Source organism: Acanthochromis polyacanthus, chromosome 14 (assembly GCF_021347895.1).
Source record: "Acanthochromis polyacanthus isolate Apoly-LR-REF ecotype Palm Island chromosome 14, KAUST_Apoly_ChrSc, whole genome shotgun sequence".
NCBI lineage: Eukaryota > Metazoa > Chordata > Actinopteri > Pomacentridae > Acanthochromis > Acanthochromis polyacanthus.
In genome coordinates this window covers 16372985-16384351 of record NC_067126.1, presented here as the reverse complement: position 1 = coordinate 16384351, position 11367 = coordinate 16372985, and the positions used below count along the sequence as shown (strand labels likewise).

At 33.8% G+C, this 11367-nt stretch overlaps 2 long non-coding RNA genes across 2 annotated transcripts; both read left to right on the top strand.

The window, feature by feature from the left end:
- The first annotated feature begins 348 nt into the window (after positions 1-348).
- Positions 349-5197, top strand: LOC127537141 (uncharacterized). Its single transcript, XR_007946638.1, has 3 exons — positions 349-714; positions 871-1619; positions 5108-5197. It is a non-coding gene; the product is annotated as an uncharacterized LOC127537141 (long non-coding RNA).
- LOC127537132 (uncharacterized) lies at positions 3924-4817 on the top strand. Its single transcript, XR_007946625.1, has 2 exons — positions 3924-4207; positions 4364-4817. It is a non-coding gene; the product is annotated as an uncharacterized LOC127537132 (long non-coding RNA).
- Positions 5198-11367: the final 6170 nt, after the last annotated feature.

The window sequence follows — 11367 nt, the reverse complement described above, 5'->3', positions numbered from 1 at the left end:
TCGATATATATATAATGAAACTTGATATATATATAATGAAAATTGATATATATATAATGAAACTTGATATATATATATAATGAAACTTGATATATATATAATGAAACTTGATATATATATATATAATGAAAGTTGATATATATATAATGAAAGTTGATATATATATATAATGAAAGTCGATATATATATAATGAAACTTGATATATATATAATGAAAATTGATATATATATAATGAAAGTTGATATATATATATATAATGAAAATTGATATATATATAATGAAAGTTGATATATATATATATAATGAAAGTTGATATATATATATAATGAAAGTCGATATATATATAATGAAACTTGATATATATATAATGAAAATTGATATATATATAATGAAAGTTGATATATATATATATAATGAAAATTGATATATATATAATGAAAGTTGATATATATATATAATGAAAGTTGATATATATATAATGAAACTTGATATATATATAATGAAAGTCGGAATATAGAATGTTCAGATTTTCATTCCATCTATTCAAAGTTTCATTCCATATATTCAGACTTTTTCCTACTGAGCCCTGGAAGGACATGGCAAACAAAAACAGGAACCTTATTGGACATTTGCTCTTCAGATGAGCTCTTCTGTGATTATCTATCTGTCTTCATGGTTGTCACAGGGAACGGCGACTACGTTTGAGAAAACAGGTAATTTTTAGAGATGTTTTGATTCTGAACACTGAACGTGTTAGCATTAGCTTAGCTACTTAGCTTCGACTACATTTGCATCCCTACATAGCTTAAAGGTTAAACACATGCACCATATGTTGATGATAATGATAATATCTATGTTTATCTTTATAGCTGGTCTTAAGGCTAATTACGAGGCAGAGGTCAGCTGCTGCCTGGACACATCCATGATCACGCCACTGGTGGGACACAATTGTACTGGATTTCAGCTGAAGGCTGCTGTTCTGTCCAAACTGAGACATTTTTATTGTGACATACCCTCCACTGTTGTTAGCTTTTGATTCAATAATTTTTTTTGAGATGAGGAAATCACTATTGCATGTTTCTAGTTAAATACCCTACTTTTATGATATATCACTACAGCGTGCACTTTTTATATTTTCCATCAATTTCACCCAAAAGTTGAATAACTACTTGTGAGCAGTGTATGTAGACACATAATAGAAGCACATTTCAATAATATGTCTGCTGCAGTAGTGCAGTTTATCTACCTAGATTGGTGTAACAGTAAAAAAAACAACAATATATGCTACTGATGTTTCTGACTAAAATCTGCTTGAAAAGCACAACTGCTTATCTGTCAAAATGTGTGTAACAAAAGTGTGCACTGAACACTGAATAAAGTCTCTGTAGATTATAGACAAAATTTGCATCTCTCATCACAAATTTCTGTTCATTCATCCAAAGTGCATGAGTAAAATACAAAACAGGTGAAGTACTAAAAAAGATTTATTTTCTAGAAAAGCCAATAGTCAACAATGCAGTTTAATTCTGGGACAGTTGCTCCAGCACCGACACCATGCGTCCCATCAGTGCAACCAAGGTTTTCATTCATCTTCTGGATGTTCTGGAGCATGGCAGAGGTCACGTCTTGGTGTCTTCCAATCTGTTCCAAGAAACGTTCCTCTGACCTCTCCAGATACTGCAGAGGATCCACAGCAGCTTCCTGGTTCCCTTTTCCTGCATAAAAGCACCAAAAAGTACGAGTTGTCAGTAATTATTTTCTATTTTCATAAACACAGTTAACTTAAAGTAAATGTTCTATTTTGTGATTTTAGGATGGGTCAAAAGATAACATACTGATCATGTTGATGTCTGCATAGTCTAAACAGATCTTACTTGATTTGGTCTGTAGAGAGGAGGACAGCGTGGAGGAGCTGCAAGACGGAACCAGTAAGCTGCAGACTAGTGCTCCTGGTAACTGGACCTCATCATCCAAGGCCGACAACTAAATAAAATGAACAAGACATGCTGTTGATAGCATCTGTAATACAAATGATTTTATCCATTAACTGATTTATTGCTTTGTCCATACAATGTTAGAAAGTCTTACAAATAATACCTGTAATAATTTCCAACAGTGATAAATGCCTTGTTTTATTTTACAACAAAAACCACCAAAAGCATCTGTGTATAAGAAATCAGTGCATTGGATTTCCACATCTGCAAAGCTAGAAAATCACACATCAGAATTTCACCTTGAAATTATGAAAATAGCTGCAGATTACCAGTACTCTTTACTTCATTGTGTTAACTTGATCATTTCAATCAGTTTTTTAGACTTGTATTACTGATACGAAACATAATCAACACATAAATTAAAATGTGTTCGCAAAGAGTTCACTGGTTCTTCAAGGGAAATTTCAATGATAACCATATAGTTCAGTAATATGATTAATGGGTCATTGTGTAACAGCGTGGGAGGTTCTGAATACAGGTCTTGGACTGAAATATTGCTGCTGCTTTCCTCCGGTTTTATAAGGAGTTGTTTCATAGCTTGTTAGCTTACCAGCGGCTAACTGGCTGGCAAACAATAGTTGAACGCCAACCTCTAATCACTGATCCGGTGTCCGGACCGCGTTAGCTGGCGGAACGTTCATAATACTGATGTGGGACTGTTGTAGCTAGCGTATTCATAGTAGGATAACAGCAGGATGTTGGAGAAATAAAACTTACCATTATCAGGATCGCTGGTCTGCATGGCAGACTCTTAGCGCATCGCACTGCTTGAATGTCTGTGTGTTTCAGGCCGATTTTAAAATAAAACTCAATAAAATTCTCGTCCGGGTGAGTGTCCTTCGTTGTCGCTTCGCCATACGGACATGTCCCTTCCGGGGCTCGGTAGGAAAAAAAGATTTGATATATATATAATGAAAGTTGATATATATATATAATGAAAGTCGATATATATATAATGAAACTTGATATATATATAATGAAAGTTGATATATATATATAATGAAACTTGATATATATATAATGAAAGTTGATATATATATAGTGAAAGTCGATATATATATATAATGAAAGTCGATATATATATATATAATGAAAGTCGAGATATATATATAATGAAAGTTGATATATATATAATGAAAGTCGATATATATATAATGAAAGTTGATATATATATAATGAAAGTTGATATATATATATATATATATCAACTTTCATTATATATATATCAAGTTTCATTATATATATATCAAGTTTCATTATATATATATCGACTTTCATTATATATATATCAAGTTTCATTATATATATATCAAGTTTCATTATATATATATCGACTTTCATTATATATATATCAAGTTTCATTATATATATATCAAGTTTCATTATATATATATCGACTTTCATTATATATATATCAAGTTTCATTATATATATATCAAGTTTCATTATATATATATCGACTTTCATTATATATATAATTTCCTAAACGGCATGCCATATATATATATATATATATATATATATATATGGCATGCCGTTTAGGAAATTATATATATAATGAAAGTCGATATATATATAATGAAACTTGATATATATATAATGAAACTTGATATATATATAATGAAAGTTGATATATATATAATGAAAGTCGATATATATATAATGAAACTTGATATATATATAATGAAAGTCGATATATATATAATGAAACTTGATATATATATAATGAAAGTCGATATATATATAATGAAAGTCGATATATATATAATGAAACTTGATATATATATATAATGAAACTTGATATATATATAATGAAAGTCGATATATATATAATGAAACTTGATATATATATAATGAAACTTGATATATATATAATGAAAGTCGATATATATATAATGAAACTTGATATATATATAATGAAACTTGATATATATATAATGAAACTTGATATATATATAATGAAACTTGATATATATATAATGAAAGTTGAGATATATATATAATGAAAGTCGGAATATAGAATGTTCAGATTTTCATTCCATCTATTCAAAGTTTCATTCCATATATTCAGACTTTTTCCTACTGAGCCCTGGAAGGACATGGCAAACAAAAACAGGAACCTTATTGGACATTTGCTCTTCAGATGAGCTCTTCTGTGATTATCTGTCTTCATGGTTGTCACAGGGAACGGCGACTACGTTTGAGAAAACAGGTAATTTTTAGAGATGTTTTGATTCTGAACACTGAACGTGTTAGCATTAGCTTAGCTACTTAGCTTCGACTACATTTGCATCCCTACATAGCTTAAAGGTTAAACACATGCACCATATGTTGATGATAATGATAATATCTATGTTTATCTTTATAGCTGGTCTTAAGGCTAATTACGAGGCAGAGGTCAGCTGCTGCCTGGACACATCCATGATCACGCCACTGGTGGGACACAATTGTACTGGATTTCAGCTGAAGGCTGCTGTTCTGTCCAAACTGAGACATTTTTATTGTGACATACCCTCCACTGTTGTTAGCTTTTGATTCAATAAATTTTTTTGAGATGAGGAAATCACTATTGCATGTTTCTAGTTAAATACCCTATTTTTATGATATATCACTAAAGCATGCACTTTTTATATTTTCCATCAATTTCACCCAAAAGTTGAATAACTATTTGTGAGCAGTGTATGTAGACACATAATAGAAGCACATTTCAATAATATGTCTGCTGCAGTAGTGCAGTTTATCTACCTAGATTGGTGTAACAGTAAAAAAAAACATATGCTACTGATGTTTCTGACTAAAATCTGCTTGAAAAGCACAACTGCTTATCTGTCAAAATGTGTGTAACAAAAGTGTGCACTGAACACTGAATAAAGTCTCTGTAGATTATAGACAAAATTTGCATCTCTCATCACAAATTTCTGTTTATTCACCCAAAGTGCATGAGTAAAATACAAAACAGGTGAAGTACTAAAAAAGATTTATTTTCTAGAAAAGCCAATAGTCAACAATGCAGTTTAATTCTGGGACAGTTGCTCCAGCACCGACGCCATGCGTCCCATCAGTGCAACCAAGGTTTTCATTCATCTTCTGGATGTTCTGGAGAATGGCAGAGGTCACGTCTTGGTGTCTTCCGATCTGTTCCAAGAACCATTCCTCTGACCTCTCCAGATACTGCAGAGGATCCAAAGCAGCTTCCTGGTTCCCTTTTCCTGCATAAAAGCACCAAAAAGTACTAGTTGTCAGTAATTATTTTCTATTTTCATAAACACAGTTAACTTAAAGTAAATGTTCTATTTTGTGATTTTAGGATGGGTCAAAAGATAACATACTGATCATGTTGATGTCTGCATAGTCTAAACAGATCTTACTTGATTTGGTCTGTAGAGAGGAGGACGGCGTGGAGGAGCTGCAGGACGGAACCAGTAAGCTGCAGACTAGTGCTCCTGGTAACTGGACCTCATCATCCAAGGCCGACAACTAAATAAAATGAACAAGACATGCTGTTGATAGCATCTGTAATACAAATGATTTTATCCATTAACTGATTTATTGCTTTGTCCATACAATGTTAGAAAGTGTTACAAATAATACCTGTAATAATTTCCAACAGTGATAAATGCCTTGTTTTATTTTACAACAAAAAACACCAAAAGCATCTGTGTATAAGAAATCAGTGCATTGGATTTCCACATCTGCAAAGCTAGAAAATCACACATCAGAATTTTACCTTGAAATTATGAAAATAGCTGCAGATTACCAGTACTCTTTACTTCATTGTGTTAACTTGATCATTTGAATCAGTTTTTTAGACTTGTATTACTGATACGAAACATAATCAACACATAAATTAAAATGTGTTCGCAAAGAGTTCACTGGTTCTTCAAGGAAAATTTCAATGATAACCATATAGTTCAGTAATATGATTAATGGGTCATTGTGTAACAGCGTGGGAGGTTCTGAATACAGGTCTTGGACTGAAATATTGCTGCTGCTTTCCTCCGGTTTTATAAGGAGTTGTTTCATAGCTTGTTAGCTTACCAGCGGCTAACTGGCTGGCAAACAATAGTTCAACGCCAACCTCTAATCAGTGATCCGGTGTCCGGACCGCGTTAGCTGGCGGAACGTTCATAATACTGATGTGGGACTGTTGTAGCGAGCGTATTCATAGTAGGATAACAGCAGGATGTTGGAGAAATAAAACTTACCATTATCAGGATCGCTGGTCTGCATGGCAGACTCTTAGCGCATCGCACTGCTTGAATGTCTGTGTATTTCAGGCCGATTTCAAAATAAAACTCAATAAAATTCTCGTCCGGGTGAGTGTCCTTCATTGTCGCTTCGCCATACGGACATGTCCCTTCCGGGGCTCGGTAGGAAAAAAGATTTGATATATATATAATGAAAGTTGATATATATATATATACAATGAAAGTCGATATATATATATAATGAAAGTTGATATATATATAATGAAAGTTGATATATATATAATGAAAGTCGATATATATATAATGAAAGTTGATATATATATAATGAAAGTCGATATATATATAATGAAAGTTGATATATATATAATGAAAGTTGATATATATATAATGAAAGTCGATATATATATATATATATATATATATATATCAAGTTTCATTATATATATATCAAGTTTCATTATATATATATCGACTTTCATTATATATATATATCAACTTTCATTATATATATATCGACTTTCATTATATATATATATCAAGTTTCATTATATATATATCAAGTTTCGTTATATATATATCGACTTTCATTATATATATATCAAGTTTCATTATATATATATCAAGTTTCATTATATATATATAATTTCCTAAACGGCATGCCATATATATATATATATATATATATATATAGGCTGTTATATACATATAACAAGGATCTCGACTAGAACAGGATAGAGTTTATTGACATTTACAATAAACAACACAATTAGAATTTTTAATATTTCTCTCTTTCGGCTGTTATATACATATAACAAAGAGACAAACTAGAATAGGGTAGAGTTTATTTTCATTTACAAAAACAACACAATTACAATAAACAACAGAATTATTATTAATATTTATTTATCTCTCTCTCTACGCTGTTATATATTTACAGCAAACCCCTCTCTCCTCAGAGCTGCTTCCCACTTCTTCCTCAACCCATAGTCTTTGGGAAACCTACATGGAGTAAAGAAAAAAGTAGACAGAGAAGTAAATAAGTCTGTACACAACAACATATTTAAAAAGAAATCATGCTAATAAATTAAGTACAAAGAACAGAATCAGCCAATATACTAGAGACCAAAGCTATTTAATTTGATAAGTATAGCCTTGTTTAGTAACATTTCAATTATTTGAGAGCAGTCCTAAAGAATTGCCTGTAATCCCAATCATAAAATGAGTTTGGAGGAAGAACATAGATGGTAATCTGGATATATATGAGCTAGGCTTTCTAACTACTATTGGTAGTATTGGTGGTATTAATAGTAATTCAACTACTCTTAGTAGTAGTGGTAGTACACTGACTATTGCTAATGATACTGGCACTGCTACTACAACTTGTAGTACTATTACAAGTGCTGATACTACTTCTACGACTCTAATGGCTATTTATACTACTGCTGCTGCTTGAACTTTTGGTATTACTATTACTGCTGCGTGTAGTTTTAGTAATACTCCTACTGCTTGTACAGCTATACTACAGCTACTAGTAATCGTCTGGTATTTGGTTGTCCAGCTGTTACCGCTAGTTAGCTACTAGCAAAACACTAATGCTGTCTGAGCCAGCGAGGAAGCTGATTCAACATCATTCATAGAATGTTAGACAAGACACACTGTTCCTCTTTTCAATACGTTAAAAAATAATTCTTCAGACCTTAAACCTGTACAGGACAACTAACCTAAATGTTAGCTTCATTGCTACCGCTAGCTTAGCATTAGCACAGCGCTGTCTTGCTCAAACTTACCTTCATAATTGTCAATATGACTGGACAGGTACATCTTGTACCCCTTTTCCCGTTTACTCCGGGGGGGTAGAGCACTCCTTTCGGATGAGTCTGTGGACATCTGATATGGTAAGCTTGGGCAGGTCTTGGAGGCATTGTGTCAAAAACATCGCCATCTCGACAGTCCGGAAGTAAAGACGCTCACACACGAGAATGCGGAAGGAGAACGGAAGTAAAGTTATGCACCGAGTGAACAGCATCATGACTGACAGACAGTAATCTTCACAATTACAGCCTCTTACATGTAAACTTACATGTAAACAAGAAAAACTAACAAAATTCAATCCAATACTCAAAAATTCATATTTTAACGGAACCAATCAATTTTAAGTTTTTCATTGCTTTCTTCCCCTCCATTTCTTTAGTATTATCGCTGCGATTGTACTAAAAGAAATTGCACTTGAAGAGCGCACCTAAGAGTGATTCTTATTGCAATACACATGTAAATGCATGAGGTGTCCGAATTTTTTTTCCACCACTGTATATCAGCTGGCTACAGCATTAAAAGCACTGACAGGTGAAGAGAATTACAGTGATCTTCTTGTCACACTACAATTTTCTGCAGGAAAACTTGACATTCATCTGGATATGACTTTAACATGTACCAATACCCACACATTATTGTAGACCCACACACACTGCCACAGTAGGGCATTCCCAAACAGGAGTGGCTTGCTCCAATAGGGAAATGTCCCTCACCACATGTCAAACTGCCCCTAAAATGCTTGAAGAGCATGACAAAGAGCCCAAGGCATTGACCTGGTCAAACTTAACAAATGGTGGTTTGATTGATGATCTGTGGAATGTGCTGGAATAAGGCAGGCTGCCAACCGAGGCTCAGAGGTACCAAATGATCCGCTGCCAGTGACCCAGTACCAGACACCACAGGACACTATTAGAGATCCTGTATTCATACTTTTTTTGGGTCATATTTTCTTTTTGAGGCACAAGCGGGACATGCACAATGGTAGGCTGAATGTTTAAATGTTGTAGCTATAGCTTGTTTAGCTAAAAATAATAATAATAATAATAATTTAAAAAAGTTTTCTAGCGGGAAATAGATTTGTGGATACACTAAAATGGAACTCTATTGATGTAGCATTACAGTCATGTAATATTATCAAACTTGCACTACCAGAACCTTAGCTTGACTCCCAACAATTAGTTGTCAGATTGTGGAACGTAATTAGGACTGATGTAGCCTCAAGCCCTAAAGGTCAGACTTTTTCATTTTAAAATGTGTAGTCCAGACCCAACCAATGCTGACTCCACTGATATCATATGAAACATTTGTCAGACTTCATAGGCTCTTTCTAGGGACACTAAAGGTTTTCTACAACTTTCATCACATACAATATGCATATGCAGTAGAACCGTGCAACACTTGTAAAAATATGTGATGTGTACAATAACTGGCGTTTCCATTCAAGGAGAATGAACACTGAGTTCAAAGATGCTCATTGGGGTCATACAGTGAAAAAGATCATGCATTGTCCCTTGCAGATTGAACATTATTGTTATGTGACCCAATGGATGACATTGTCAAAGAAAAAGAAAAAAAAAATAGAGTTGTGGCACTTAGATAAATGTATACTGTACCTGTGTAAGCAGGAGATCCCTTTGTGGCTAGCATATGTCAGGTGATGCTGCCAGAGGGTGTAATGTTAAGCGTGGCTACTGCCATACCCTACAGTCATCACAGAGTCATTCCTGTATTTATTTATCAGATTCACAAAGATTTTGACAATGGAGATGGGCACATAGATAGGTTAAGTACAAAGTCGTAAAATATTTTGTGCATATTTCATTGCTCCATTGCTTGTTATGTATGTAACTCATTGTTCAGCTAAAACTTGACAAGGTGTTTGTTAAATTAAATTTATGCACATGTAGTGACACACTAAGTTTACAGTACAACAGGCAGCAATTACAACACAACTTTGAAAAATCAGTTTTAGGCAAACAGATGGTTTTAGTTATACAGATGATTCATAAATAATATACACCCCTGATTTGGTCATTTATATGTAAAGTTGGGTGGTGCAACAAAGTTGAATGTGGTCTGTTCCTGTGCTACTCATGCAGGCCGAGGTTTACAGAAATGTGTGTCTGCTTAGTGATCATTAATGTGCCGGTGGGTGGCAGGGTTGGTTCTTTCTGTCAGTATGAATTCTCTCTCACCTGATGAGATCAGATCACCACAGCTCGTCACTCAGTTCAACCTGACACACACACCCGAATGAGGCTAATTGAGCATCACCACCCCTGAGCCGTTCCAATTATGCGTTCGCTTCAAAAACAGAATAAATAAATCTATTCTGTGTATGTATGTGTGAGAAAAGGATGTGTGTAGAACTGCGCCCTTGTAAATGTTTTAATGACTTTTAAGTTGATACAGCGTGTGTGTGTGTGTGTGTGTGTGTGTGTGTGTGTGTGTGTGTGTGTGTGTGTGTGTGTGTGTGTGTGTGTGTGTGTGTGTGTGTGTGTGCCCATGTCAAGGTCAGTATTGTCAGACAGCAAAATATTTGCCAAACAACCGTGTATTGACTTTTAGTCAATAGGGTTATTCTTGTTATAATACTATGTATTTTGACGAAGCTCATACAGTACTTTGGTATTACTGGAACTTGGCTGCAGCTATACTTAAACAAACTGAGGTCATGTCCTTGATTCTCGTGTGACTTTGGGATATCTCCAGTGAATGCATAAAGGACAACTGAACACTGGGTAACAAGGTAGCACTTAATTTGAATTGAAGTTGCTCAGTGGCACATGCATTGAAAGAGTTTTCCAATATTTCTCCATGAACATTGGCGTAGTGTTGTTGGAGCGCACAAGAACAGTGCTTCACCCTTAGCTGAAAGTTTGTTTTCTGAAGTCTGTACATTATCTAGTAAAGATGAAAGGGCAGCAATGTATTTTTTCTGTTTTTTGTCTTTTTCTCATTCATTGCTAAAGTCCAACAGTTATAAGGCACAAAGTCAGGTTGAAAAGCATTTATTTAGAAAAAATGGCTTGATTAGGCTATTGGTATTAATCTGCAATGTAATAGTCATTAGACTGATGGCAAAACACTGACACAATACGGACATAGTCCAACTTCCTGGGCATGAACTTTGGGTACATACACTACCATTCAAAAGTTTGAGGTCATGAAGACAATTTCATGTTTTCCATGAAAACTCACACTTCTGTTCATGTGCTAACATGATTGCATAGGACTTTTCTAATCATCAGTTAACCTTTCAACACAATTAGCTAATACAATGTAGCATTAGAACACAGGAGTGATGTTTGCTGGAAATGGGCCTCTATACCCTTATGTAGAAATTCCATTA